Genomic DNA, 14,543 nt, shown 5'->3' on the forward strand with positions numbered 1-14,543 from the left:
GTCGTTTAACTAACAATTTGGATTTGGACATGCCCTAAATGCACTTGCGCCATGCGCTTTAGACCATGCGCCATGGATCATTTAAATAGGGCCCATAGACTAAACCAATTTTTCTACTGACAAACTTTTATGGTATCAAAATTAATCGGAGGATGATATAATCAGATGCAAATTCTACATAGGTGCTTTAAGATTATGGGAGATATTTGGGTTTTATCTTGTTGAAAAGCAATATTTCTGCCACAGGGCTTCAAACAGGTGCCTTTGGTGCTGTGGGCATTGTTTCCAACCATCTGACCATGCTTGACAACCACCCTCTAAAGGCACTTTACACTCAGGTTTTGTAATGAATTTTTGTTTACAAGGCCAGGGTGCAATGTTCTGCATGACTTCCTATGAATTACCATTACATTAGGCCATCTAGTTGATTCTGATTTGTTTCACAGCTACAGTACAGTGAGCAGCGTGTGCCTCAGTATCATTGGTAAAAGTTGGATATGTAGTGAAAATATATTGGTGTTAATAGGTTAAATGTCTATATGGGGTTATTAATAAATCTCAATTGCAGCGTCAGTGTGACATTAGTGGTTGAGTCATGGTAGAGGGTTTTAATTATTATTATTCTAATTTTTTTCATAATTCCTTTTTTTTTTCAGTTCCACCACTGCACTTGATTAATTGCATTTTACAAAAGGTAACTCATAAAAACACTGTGGTGGAAAATACCACCTGCTCCTGCTTGTTTTAGCCTGACAGAAGATTACTGCTGTGTTGAAAAGGAACATTAAATATGAAGTTTTAATGCTTCAACAATTTATGTTACAAGGTGTCTTAGGGAGTCAGCCTGTCATCAGCTTCTTTAGTAACATGACAATTTCTTGCCACCTCTTCTCTTAAAATACTGTAGGTGAGAACTTTTCTTGTCTTTGACATTCTGTCATGCCCTGTATGCGCCTTATTGCATGTGCACGCTGGCTAGTAATGAATATATTAAACATTTAAAATTAAAAGATAAATATAAATTAAATATGTAAAAAACTGAATTCACATAATTATTTAATTGACTATACCTTGCACCACTGCTCCTATAGGGCCATCTGACTTTATGAATTAGTTCTAATTTACGAGCCATACATGTTGCACATCAGACTACAGTTCCCATTGTTTAACCCCTCATATGTTTTAGCTGCTAGTTGATTCTGATAATCTGTTGTCTCACTGCATTATTTGTATTATTAGTAGCATTGTTATTATTATAGTATTATTAAAATCATAGTAAAATTATGTAAAGATACATTGTATTTTGCAGTCTGGGTGTGTTTAGCTGCTACTTGATTGTGATAATCTGCTTCATAGCTAAATGCCTTGCTTCTCTGTAGCCTTAATGATAAAATATATTTTCTAGTATTGCTGCTGAAAGGGATGGGAATATACAGTATATTTAGTGTTTGTGTCACTCGGTCCAGAAACTACATGTCAGGGGCAAGTTGATTTTGATTGTGTTGTTTAACAGCTAAACACTTTATGTCCCTCTAGTGTCCAATGCTAATGGCCTCACATGGGTACTGAGCAATCACTGTTAATTGGTGGAAACAGTGTTCCGTCTCTGCTAATAGGCTGATGTCTCAGTAGTGGTCTTTTTTAATAGGCTGATTTGAGCTTGTTGTACTCTGCTGGTGTGTGTGTGTGTGTGTGTGTGTGTGTGTGTGTGTGTGTATATATAAATTCATGTATGCTTGTGTATGGGATCTGTCGTTTATTTTCTTAGGCTAATAGTTTGGCAGATGTGTTAAGTATTCCTCTCTCACTTTCTTTCTTCCTCTCTCTCTATCTCTCACTGCATGTCTGTTTTTCCATATTTCCAACTTTGTCTCTCTCTCTCTCTCTATCTCTCTTTTCCTTTCTCTATCATTCTGTCTCTTTCCTCTCTTATCTCTCTCTGTCCCCATGTCAGTCTCTCCCTCCCCGTCTCTCGCCGCTCTCCTTTCGTGCAGCAAGAAGCCACAGTAATGAGCAGCTTTCAAATAATCACCACACACACACACACACACATACACACATCTACAGACACTTGCATACAGTCACATGCACTCATCACACATACTCTCTCAAATGCACACGTAGCAAGGTGTCAATGCTTATTATGAGGCTCATAAACAAGAAGATGGAGAGAGCAGGACAGAAAGAGGGGTGAGAGAGAAAAGCAGAAGAGAGAGAAATGAAAGAGAAGAGAGCTGGAGAGGAGAATAACAACTGCCTACTAACTCACAACTGCACTGCCTGCATGTCCGCAAATTCATAAATCTGTGAATGTGTGTATGTGTGCACATTTATAAATATGTGAATATTTAGTAGAAATATGTATGCGTTTATCTTCGTGTGCATATGTGTTCATGTGTATTATTGTGTTTATACTGTACTTACAGAACTGCATCTCCCTGTATTATTTTCCTCTCGTGCTTAGTTTATTAAAAGAAAACTAAACGAGTAGAATTTTCATAACAGATTAATCGTCATAAATCATCATAATCATAAATGAAGTCATTTATGAAGTAAAAATACCAAACATTTGCTGGTCACAGCTTCATTAATGCTAAGATTTGCTGCTTCTCTCTTTTCGCCGTTTCATGTCATTATAAAATTAATGTTTTGGGGTTTTTTTTGGCTGCTGGTCAGAATAAATCAGCAATTTAATCACTTTGGGCTCTGGTAACTTATGATGGGTATATGCCATTGTTTTAAAGACTAATGATGAATTGATTAGTCAATACATTCATTGATAATGAATATAATTGTTAGTTGCAGCCCTACTTTCCTCACAGATATGGCTCTACTTGGAATCACATTCATTGTGATCACCTGTGGGATGGTCTATCCTGACCCTCTTTTCCTTCTACTGCTTATCTGATGAAGGTCACTGGACCGAAACATCATGTTTTTGACAAACAAATAGAGATTATTTTTGGTGCTTTCTCATTATGCATTTTTATATTTAACGTTGCACCTCTTCTGCTGTTGCTCGAGCGTGGATTCCCTCACCACTAGAACTGCATGCAACCAAATAATGGTTGAATAAATAATCAAATATACAAGTTTTGTGTTTGTGCAAGCTCACTGTATGTGTTCAAGTATGCATGAGTGCCTGTTTGTGTGTATGCGTGTGTGTATATGCATTAATTCTATTTAGTTTGGTGTGCTTGTGGGTGCGTGTGTATATGTGCTGTATGTATGTATGAGGGTGTCCATATGTGTGGGTGTCTGTGTGTGACTATAGGCATGTCTATATGGATGCATTTTGTTTTTATAGCATGTTATCACTTCTGCTGACACGGTATTTACATAATCCAAGTAGATGACTTACAAGCATTGTGTGTGTGAGGGTGTAAGCATGTAACAAAGCCAGCTCCTGTCAGTACAGAACATCAATATTAATATGTTTCTCCCAGCTGAAACATCTAGCTAGGCCAACCGTCTGACTCTCCCACATTTTACTCCAATATCTTTGTCTCTGCTCTTTACCTGTCTGTTTCTCTTCCTCTGTGTCTCTCTCCTCTCTCTGGTTGTCTACTTCTCACCTTCTCTACCTCTTTCCTTTGCTATCTGTCTCTCTATCTGTTCTTTTCTACTCTATCTCTATGTCTTCTTTCTCTCTCGCTTATTACTTATGTAGAAGCCATGTGAATTCATGGTATTATCATGCATAAATTACAAATTAGGCCAATGATGGATAATCCTTAGGCATGTGTCTCCCAGTATGGAGTTCTTAGAGCTTTGAAAAAGATAATATTTTCTATTTACAGTAACAGCAAAGCCCATGGCTTTTTAAATAGATAATGTCTTTTGAATGGGTTTTGCAGGGCCTAGGGTCATGGAACTTACTCAGCACTTAAGGGACTATGGAAACTTTTGGTTCTGGTGAGAAAACAAAATTTTATCCAAATTAGAGTTACGCAGTTTTCATTTCACAGCAGCACTATAATTAAAACTAAAACATTTAGCAAGCCCGGATCTTCTGCTTGACAGTGTTTAACTGAAAACATGTTTTTTTTTCCCGAGCCCCTAAAACCTCTAGCATGCATCAAGTACTCGTTGTCATTGAACTCAAAGTCTATCCCAGCCCTTACAAGACTCCTAAGCCATTAACAAGCATCAGCCTCAGCCCCACTCTCTCCCCCTATGGCCCACTTAGATGGATGTAAAATTAGGCTTTAATCCACCAGCTGAACTAAATACATGCTCCCCAGTGTCAACACCATAATATTTCATCTCTCTCTTCTCCCACATTTATCCCCCCTCCCCCCTTCTGAAGCACAAACTTCCGCTTCTTTCACTCTCTCCCTCTACCTTTCTGTAACCTATGTCTGATAGATGTGCTGGACTTACACATACACCCACTGTCAACACCACACCGCACATTAAATAAATTTCATCTCCTCCCCCCCCTCTCTCTCTCTCTCTCTCTCTCGCTCTCTCTCTCTCTCTTTCCCTCGCTGTCTCTCTCTCTCTCTGTAGTTGATGGGCCTTGGGCGGTTTGCGGATCAATAGTTTTGATAAATGGGAGGAAATCTGGAGTAGTGGCTCTTGAAAATCTAACCTATTACAGCAGGGTTAGGAGCTAACTGGTTAACTGTATGTGTGTGTGTGTGTGTGTGTGTGTGTGTGTGTGTGTGTGTGTGTGTGTGTGTCTGTGTGTGTTACAGTGAAAAAGAGCCAAGTAAATGGCAAAATTCAATTTGTGCCAAAATTACTAGACTACAGACAGAAATGCAAATCGACAAATAGACAAGCAGCTAGACAGGCAGGCGGTGGGAAAGTCAGAGAATTAGACACACAGAGGGAAGCAGACAGAGGGACAGACAGAGACGAACAGAGAAATAGAGATTGCCTCAGTCTCAATTACAATCAAGGCATTTAGTAGGGTTAGGCGATATTGATTTTTTCATATCACAATATTGTCTCCATATTTTACCAGGATATACAATTTTACCATTGTATTGGGAAAATAATGTCCTGGGGTTGTGAGTCGAAGATAGTGCTATGTTTCTATCATTGTAGATGCCGAATGCCTGCTACCTCAGTCACAATAAGAACATAAATAGAATTCTAATAAATTTACAGTGCGTCTAGTCAGCCAAAACAGGCTCGGATGCAACATCATTGCTGACATCACACAGAAATAAGGTTGGTGGAATTTCCTCTCTTTAAGATGTAAGATGGAAATAGGCTGGGCAAGTCTAGACATGCCCGTAATATAAGTGTGTTTCTGGCCAAGTAGTCTTATTAGTCCAACAAAAAAAACATAAACACATAAAACAGTCTAATAATTGTTGCTATACCTCCAAGTTTCTGGCCAAAAAGACAAGCATGTTTACTTTGTCTGGCTTAATCTGCGTGGAAATTGGGTCAGTATATTCCCCGCCATAGCGAGGCGGCGCCTGTTGCATAAGCATTTTTGTGCAACTCTGGACATCAATGGAAAGCACTCACACATTTGGCATTTATATTTTTGTGCTTTGCTAAAATGTTTTTCATGCAATCTTGCCTAAAACTACATCCAAATCAGCTGGCTTTCCAACATCATCCTACATGAATCTGAAGAACTCCCAAACAGCTGCAGTGGCCATCTTTCTCATTTTTCTCAGCTTCCCCTCAGAGTGGCTGTTTCAGAGATAGTTGACAATTGCCTGAGGGGATAAAAGTGAATGTGTTGCACTCCAGCCGCGACTAGTGGCACTGTTATATATGTGAGACTTAATATACAGTATATAAAGTATAATGTGGAGTTTTAATAGAAAACAGATTGTGAATAATGATACCTTGAGCATTTCCAAATACAATAATAGTAGCCTATACAATAATATATGATAATACACCTCTTTAGCATTTAGCTAACATGGTCATCCAGAGTAGTGCCTGAATTTTAAATGAGACATATGTATGAAACTAACTAGTGTAGAAATAGAAATACGTCAAAACAGACATACCTGATTCTCAGACATTAGCTGCCAATTGCAGCTAGCCATCAGCCTCATGCATCATCAAAGACACACCAACATGTATGAGTTTAATGTGATATTTTACAGCACTAATATAATGGTTGAATGCCATTTTGCCTTGTCAGTCTAAAAACAATGTAATTTCCAACTTCTTGTGAATAGGATTGTGAATGGGATATCGTCAAACTGACCTAGTTTTGCATTCAAGACAACATTCCTCTCCATAGCTTGTAAGAAGCATTTTCCAAATATCAACCTGTCCACCACAGAGCCAAAGGCACTAGATTGGATGTAACAGATCTACAAGACTACAAGCCAATGGATGATGACTTCATTATTTGCCCTGTCAAGTTTAATAAATATGAAATCTATGAATTGGAAAAAAAACACTGACTGGTGTTAATCGCATAAATCCAAGCAGCCTAGTAATGAACAAGCACAATGGACAACAATACAGTGTGAAGAACTAGAAAAGAGGAAGGATTATTTTATTCGTCATGAAAACCACATGCACCTTCGCAGCTGCACAGCAAACAGGTACATGGCCTCATTAGTGGCTGTGGCCATCTGTTTGGTCAAGGGGGCGATAAGGGAGGACCCAGAGGTCATCCAATAGACACTCCTAGCCCTGTTTCTATTAACATGGTCTTAACCTTTAGCACCATGACCTCAACTTAATCCCTGTGTTAGGATTTTTAAGTTTGTCTTCATCCCGCTGGTCCAGAAGTGACTACTTTACATAAATTGATAAATGGGGCTCTGTCAGGCTCTGCCATGTAATTGGAATAGAAGTTAAAGAATATGTCATTGGATTGACTTGACTTGGCTGGTAGCATCATGGTTAGATACCTACAAGCTACAGCTACTCTTCATTGTTTCCAAATGCAAAATGGCTTTTCAAAGATGCTGCACTAGAGCCAATATAAAATTTGATCATTGTAAACAAAATGTCTCGTGTCTCCAGTCTGCCAGGTAGTTAGTCCTGAAGTACGGGCTTGTCAGGTTCATTCTCCCGTTTAGCTTGATTTGTTCGGGCTGCATAAAAACGATTTCCCTCCACATGAAACGCTATTATTTTGAACTTGAGACATTTCCCTTAAATCTGAGAAAATGTGCTTAAAAATTATATTTTGAATGTGTACTTCTATATATTTTAGTAATGTGTATAGTAGACTCCCCAGCCATTCAGAATGGATTAGGCATTTCCACAGCATAATGATCTTTGTTACTACAGCTACAGTATGATGTAGTATGTAAAAATATCAGCTTTCTAGCTGAAGATAAGAGGTGAAATCATTTGCTTCTTAAAATGTTATGCTTAAGGGTAAGTTTCCATATCTAACAAAAAACAAAAGCAGCTTATCATTAAGTTGTGCTAATATTGTGAGTGACTGAAATATATAGAGGCACAATCTTTGATTAAATGTAGCTCATTGGTTTTTTTTGCATTGGATCAGTTTTCTTTTACAGTAAAGAGACAGATTGTAGGCTATATCATGTATTGCCTGTGTCTGTTTATATTTTTATGAATAAGAGAGAGAAGAGGACAGAGACAGAGAGAGAGGAGGGGAGGAGAGAAATAAGAGAAGAATTCATAAGGGGAAGAGTGAGGAGAGACACAGCAACAGATAAGACAGACGGCAGACTACAATACATCACTGTAGGCCTCTACAGACAGCTGTTCAAAGTGTTTACCATGCTGCTTCCTTTACACCTTTCACCTGATGGATGCATTGTGAAATGTTAAAATTTCTCCCAGGGAGGATGCCCCCTGACCCCCCTACTATGGTTCTCTTAACTGCCTCTGGGCTGAACCCTTGAAATCCTAACAACGCCCCTGCCGATGGCAATGATTTTCATTTTTTTTGTAAGACTGATAGAAATATCTCTTTTTTGCTAGAGCTTTCCTGCTAATGTTAATACGGCCTATGAATCCATGGTATTGATACTAAAGCTGCTCTTTGAACTATGGACTCTGTGTGTGGTTTGGTGGGTAGGGTTGAAGAGGGGATTAGATTTTGAATGTGTGTGTGTGTGTGCGTGTGTGTGTGTGTGTGTAAATCCCTAACAGAGCTAGCTGACCTCGGGGTGGAAAAGAATGAGTTCATCCTGAAGATAAACACACACACTCTCTCTGTGTAACACACACAAATACAAATTCTCTCTCTCTCTCTCTCTCTCTCTCTCTCTCTCTCTCTCTCTCTCTCTCTCTCTCTGTCACACACACACACACACACACACACAGCTTGGTTGAATAATGGCACAGCGAGCGGTGTGCCTATGGGGAAAGCTGTCAGTTTAATTGAATCCAGTATTCTCCATCCTCCCTGCCCGCTAATTGATTCTGTCAAGCTCCTCTGCTTGACAAAGAGACTGACATTTTCCCCTGCGTGATTATGACTGTCATTGTGTGTGTGTGTGTGTGTGTGTGTGTGTGTGTGTTTGTTTGTTTGTTTCCAGCACATTATTTACTTAGAGGCACAGGCCACAGTGTGTGCGTGTGTGTGTGTGAGTGTGTGTGTGTATGGATTGGTGTGTTTCAAGCACATTATTAATTTAGATGGACAGGGCACTCCAGTTGGGCTAGTACATATCAACTCAGCTAGGAAGGCGACAGACCAAATCTACTGAGATCAATAAAAACACAATTCCTTCAAATTCAAATCCAGTTCTCAAACAATGATTCCGGTATGTTTCTCTTTCTGTCTCTTTGCTTCTCTGTCTCTTTCTGTTGAGCTGTCTATCATTATGACTAGGGGAGCATTTTACAAAAGTGTCTACAGCACCTAGACCATCTTTATTTCATTACATGTCAATGGGTGATGTATTGCATTCACTTCATTCCAATCTCCAGCCACTCTTTACCATCTCAAAAGATCCAAGCTTGCAGGATTGGCAGTGCTGAAAACACAAACACACACACACACACACACACACACACACACACACACATGCACACACACACCCACTCACAAAGTTTTGTCCAATATGCAACCTGGAACTGGCAGTTCAGCAGGTGGTGCAAAAGAGGGTGGGGGGAGGGAATTGCTGAATACTTTTTGAAAAACAAATTTTTATCTTCATCTCTGTCGCAGATGAACTCAGACTATGGAACTCGCTAGTGCTGTCATGTTCAAGGTCTTTCCGAAATTGTCAAGTCAAGACAACGACTTTATGACAATCAATTTTTCTTGAAGTCATTTCTGCTGATGACCAAGGGCCAGAATTAATTCTCACTGCCGGGAGAAGTTGAACTGCCTTGATTGATACATCAACGAAACAGAGAAGGGAGAACGCACAGTGCATGTGAATTCAGCTAGCATCCAGGGCGCCTGTCCCATGTTAGTATAGCTGTTTACTGACTTGTAATTCCCAAGGATGTGCTCTTTATTGTGATAGTTGGGTGGACAGTGCTGCGGCAAGGCATGAGACACTGGTGATGAGCACTGTTGGCTGAAGTATTCACTAATCACAGTGAGGGCCAAGCTTGTGTATGATGGGTTTTATACAGAGGTGTGACCAAGTCAACTTTGCTCAAGTCCCAAGTTAGTCTCAAATCTTGAGGCACAAGTCTCAAGTCAAGTCTCAAGTCTACATGTAGATTACCAAGTCAAGTCCAAGTCATTTATGCCAAGTCTCAAGACAAGTCTCAAGTCTAAATGTAGAACAGCAAGTCAAGTCAGAACAAATCGAGAGTCCAGTATCACTTTAATAGTAATAATAATAATAATAATAATAAACTTTATTTGTATAGCACCTTTCATACAAGAAATGCAGCTCAAAGTGCTTTACAACAAAGACATTTCATACATGAAAATAGACATAGAATGAGCATAACATAAGATGGAAAATAAAACCCACTGAATAATAATAAAAATAAAGTTAAGAAATAGAGTACATAGATATCAAGTAAAATACAACATTTTAAAAGAAGTGCAGCAGTGCATAAGTGCGAAGCAAAGTGTAAAAAAAAAAAGTTTAAGACCTGTATCAGGAAAGTCGTAGCTAGTTAAAGGCTAAAGGGAAGAGATACGTTTTTAGCTTTCTTTTAAAAATATTTAGTGAGCTGGCTTCCCTGATATCTATAGGCAGTGTGTTCCATAGCTTTGGGGCGTAATTGACAAAGGCTGCGTCCCCGATTTTCTTTCAGCTGTTGCTGGGAACCTCCAATAAACCAGCAGCAGATGATCGCAGTGTTCTTGAAGGCAAGTAGTGAACAAGGGAGTTAGAAATGTAGCTTGGTCCTAGCCCATTAAGGGCTTTGTACATAAGGAGGAGGACCTTAAAATCTATTCTAAATGTTACAGGAACCCAGTAAAGAGCAGCTAAAACTGGACTAATGTGCTCTCTCCTCTTGGTTCTGGTTAATAGCCGAGCTGCAGAGTTTTGAATGAGCTGAAGTCTCTCAGTGGTTTTTCGGGAGACCAGTAAAAAGTGCGTTACAGTAATCGAGTCGGCTTGAAATAAAGGCATGAATACATTTTTCAGCATCTTTTTGATTTATAAATGGTCGTACTTTAGCTATGTTTCTAAGGTGGAAAAATTATGTTTTTGTCACCTTGTTAATGTGGGACTTGAAGCTTAGATCTGAATCTAGGATAACACCAAGACTTGTAACCTCAGATTTAATCCAGGGAGTCAATGTTCCCAGATTATTAAACACATTTCCCTTTTTGTTTTAGGGCCGACTAGTAGGATTTCAGTTTTGTCCTCGTTTAACTTTAAAAAATTTTTGCTCATCCATTTATTTATTGCCAAAAGACATGTAGTAATGGAGTTTATAGCTGCAGCATCATTTGGTTCAGCAGAGATGTACAGTTGCGTGTCATCCGCATAACTATGGAAACATACATTGTGCTCTCTAATGATGTCACCAAGTGGCAGCATGTATAGTGAGAATAATAATGGACCAAGGCAGCTCCCTTGTGCAACCCCAAAGCAGATGTCATTTTTCTCAGACACATGATCTCCAAGACTGACGTAAAACTTTCTCCCTTTGATGCAAGTTTTGAACCAGTTTAACACACAGTCAGAAAGACCAACCAACTTTTGAAGACGATTGATTAAGATATCATGGTCAATCGTATCAAATGCTGCACTTAGGTCTAAGAGGACAAGAATTGAGACCTTATTTTCATTAGAGTTTAGTCTGAGGTCGCTGATTATTCTAGTAAGAGCAGTTTCAGTGCTGTGGTATGTTCTAAAGCCTGATTGAAATTCCTCCAGGATATTATTTTCTTTAAGAAAGGAGTTTATTTGCACTGAAACTACCTTTTCAAGTATCTTACTAATGAATGGAAGGTTGGATATCGGCCTGTAGTTGGTCAGTGCATTACCATCTAGGTTGGGTTTCTTTAGTAAGGGTTTTACAACAGCTGTTTTGAAGGCATCTGGGAAGATGCCTGTTTGAAGGGATGTATTTATAATCTTCAGGACATGACTTGAAACACTGTCGAACACCCGCTTAAAAAATGCTGTAGGTACAGGGTCAATACATGAGGTGGAGGAGTTACACTCGGTGACAGTCTTGCAAAGCTCAGTTAATGTAATACAAGTGAATTTTCCCATGGTTACATCTTTTTTACAGGGTTTGCTGAGGTCATCTGTGTTTACATCAGCAGCAATGCTGGTTCTAATTGAAGTTATTTTGTTATTGAAGAACAATGCAAGTTCTTCACAATTTGATGCAGAGAACTGCGGACAGGTGGGGGCAGTGTTGAGTAGCTGGTCAATAGTGGAGAATAATATTCTAGAGTTTCCAGCATTCTCTGTAATAATCTTGGAAAAGTAATATTTTCTTGCTAGACGTATTGCTTTGTTATAGACAGTCATGGCTTCTTTGTATATATTACAGTGAACTGTGAGCCTGGTTTTCCTCCATTTTCTTTCGGCTGCTCGACAGATTCTCTTAATCTCATTAACACTGTTATTGTTTAACCATGGGGAGATTCTGTCAGTCGACCTCTTTTTAACCTTTAGTGGAGCAACAGTATTTAAAGCAGATGACAAGGTATTGTTGAAATTTTCAACCATGTCATTTAAAGAGCAGTCAGTGCTGTATGACTCAAATGATTTCATAATATTAGAGAACTTTGCTTCAGCCTTGCTATCTAGGAATCTCTTAATATCTTAAAGAAAACGAAATATCTAGGACTTTTCAATGCAATGGTGGTGAATATGGTTTTAATAGGATAAAAACTTGGTAAGAGCATCATGAGTTTGATTTCTATAATCAGTTTCAACTTCAGTAAATTCAATCATTCCATACAAATTGAGAAAACATAATTTAAATTCAGTCGTCTGCTGGAACAAATCTCATCACATTCAATCTAAGTCATTTACACAAACACAAGGGCCCGGATCTACTAACATGTCACAATTCCAGGCGCAGCACAAAAGCAATAGCGGGTGAAATTTGTACCGCCAGCGCATGGTATCTATAAAGCAAGGAATCTCTGTCTGTATGTGTGTCCTTCGCATATCTCGAGAACCGTTCGTCCGATCTACTTCATACTTGGCGGGTGTATTGCTGGGGACCCAAGGACGTGCAGTGTCGGATTGGACACGCAACACGTTCAATATTAATAAACTTTGAATAAACAAGCGAACAGCACGCTGTGCAGCAACAGGGCTCAAAGCAAGTGACTGATAGCCTATGCGTATTTTGAACGGGCACTGCACTAGTAGTAGCGCACGCAAATCAGCAGAGGCACAGATAATTAATTATAATTGTGACTGCACAAATATAAGGGCCAAACAATGCGCACAATAGCCTATTTGCCGCAACGTAATGATGGACAAAAGAAGCGCAAATTTCTCTCCAGTGGAGCAGGAAGTGTTGGTGGCAGAGAAAACCACAAAGAGCTGCAAAGAAGAGATGCTTTACCCGCACGTAAAAAGTCACTCTGGAACGATATAACAAATAAAGTGAATGCATTTGGGCACCACAAGCACGATTTAGCGGAGGTAAAACCGCTGGTATGATATGAGGAGGTGAACCAAAATGCTTAGCACAAATAAAGCCAAAGAAGAGCCTTAACTCCCTTGGAGGAGCAGCAGGAGAGCCTGACTGAGACACAGGTGCCAGTGTGGGAGGGATGGAGACCTGTTGAAGGTATGAAGAACACACCTCTCTCCACGGAGAGGTTATTACGCACACATGTTTTAGCTGCATTGTTTACATCAAGGCTCTGCCGCTCAGATATTAAGTGTCAGCAAATCCAGAGAAGAGTGTGCGAGCGTGCGTTTTCCTTTTTGTATATTTAGGTAATAGTCTGGATATTGAGTGCGCGTTCTGCTACTCTGCCAATGACGTGTAAATGGTGTATTTTTAAATCAGCATACCCATTTAAACCTGATTGGAATTATACTAGGGATGCGATCTAATGTCTACATGTTATGATGTGTAGATGACTGTGTCACCTTGATCTTAGAGCCGGTTCCAGAGCCAGTCTCGTTGGAGCCATTCTGTGTGCAAAATGATAAGACATGCTTTTCCTGGGCCTTAAATTCCATGCCCTTGATAAATCACGTCCTCTGCCAATTTCCATAAAACCCTCCCTTAATTTTGTGCTTCATCCTTGGAACACCCACAAATGCATATGCAATTATATCAAACCGCAAAAAAGATCAGATCAACCCATGATTTCAGGCGCAAAATGTGCTGTGCAGAGAACTTTTAGCACCTGCAATGCAATCTGCACTGGCGCAAACATTTAGTAGATCCGGCAAGATCTTTTGTCAGGACTTTAGAAATCTTTTCAAGTCATCAAAGCAGAAGTCAAAGTCAAGTCCCAAGTCAGCAGAACCCAAGTCAAGTCAAGTCTCAAGGCTTCTCTTCATGCATCAAGTCAAGTCTCAAGCAATTACAACTGTGACTCGAGTCTGACTCGAGTCCAAGTCATGTGACTCGAGTCCCCACCTCTGGTTTTATAAAATAGGTACCAACATATGCACTGTTTTGCTTTATTTAAACACACTGTACTATACATGCATAGGGGTTACAAATAGGATAAAGCAAAATAAATGGTCAGCAACCTGATTTTTTGGCTAGAACTACCAATACTTGCAAACTTGACAACCTCTCAACCTAATTCCACTGGGGCCACATGTCTTAGGGTGCGATCACACCTACAGTTTGTTTTCTTTGGTCCAAATCATATTTGAATAGTTTACTTTGTATTGCTTTTTATTTAGTTCGTTTAGGTTCACACTGGCCAAATACAAGCAAACCAGGGCTTATAAACAAAATTCACATGGACAAACAAGTAGCTTGTTTACTGGACAGAGTTTTGGTAACCTGTCATCCCGTGTGATTAAAGATTTTGGCTGCAAATCCGAAACTAACTACAGACTTATCTGTGTTCTTTGCCATAGTTTACCATCTCTGGTCTTCACACTAGGTAACCACAGATGTCAATATCCATCCTTATACCCATAAAATCATATGGATCAATGGTCGAACAACAAATAACATCCTTATAAAACCAGATGTTTTGGGGTCGTTTCCTGTAATTGGTAATATTACGCTCTCACTTGTAACTAACT

General features: G+C 39.4%; 1 protein-coding gene across 1 annotated transcript in view; it reads left to right on the forward strand.

The window, feature by feature from the left end:
• LOC139656640 (leucine-rich repeat and fibronectin type III domain-containing protein 1-like protein) overlaps nt 1–14,543 on the forward strand; it is a 73,147-nt gene that overhangs the window by 29,432 nt on the left and 29,172 nt on the right. The window lies entirely within an intron of this gene.

Source organism: Centroberyx affinis, unplaced genomic scaffold (assembly GCF_046629955.1).
Source record: "Centroberyx affinis isolate AG114_WGS23_722 - 3 ecotype Tasmania unplaced genomic scaffold, CSIRO-AGI_Caff_v1 ptg002503l_1, whole genome shotgun sequence".
NCBI lineage: Eukaryota > Metazoa > Chordata > Actinopteri > Beryciformes > Berycidae > Centroberyx > Centroberyx affinis.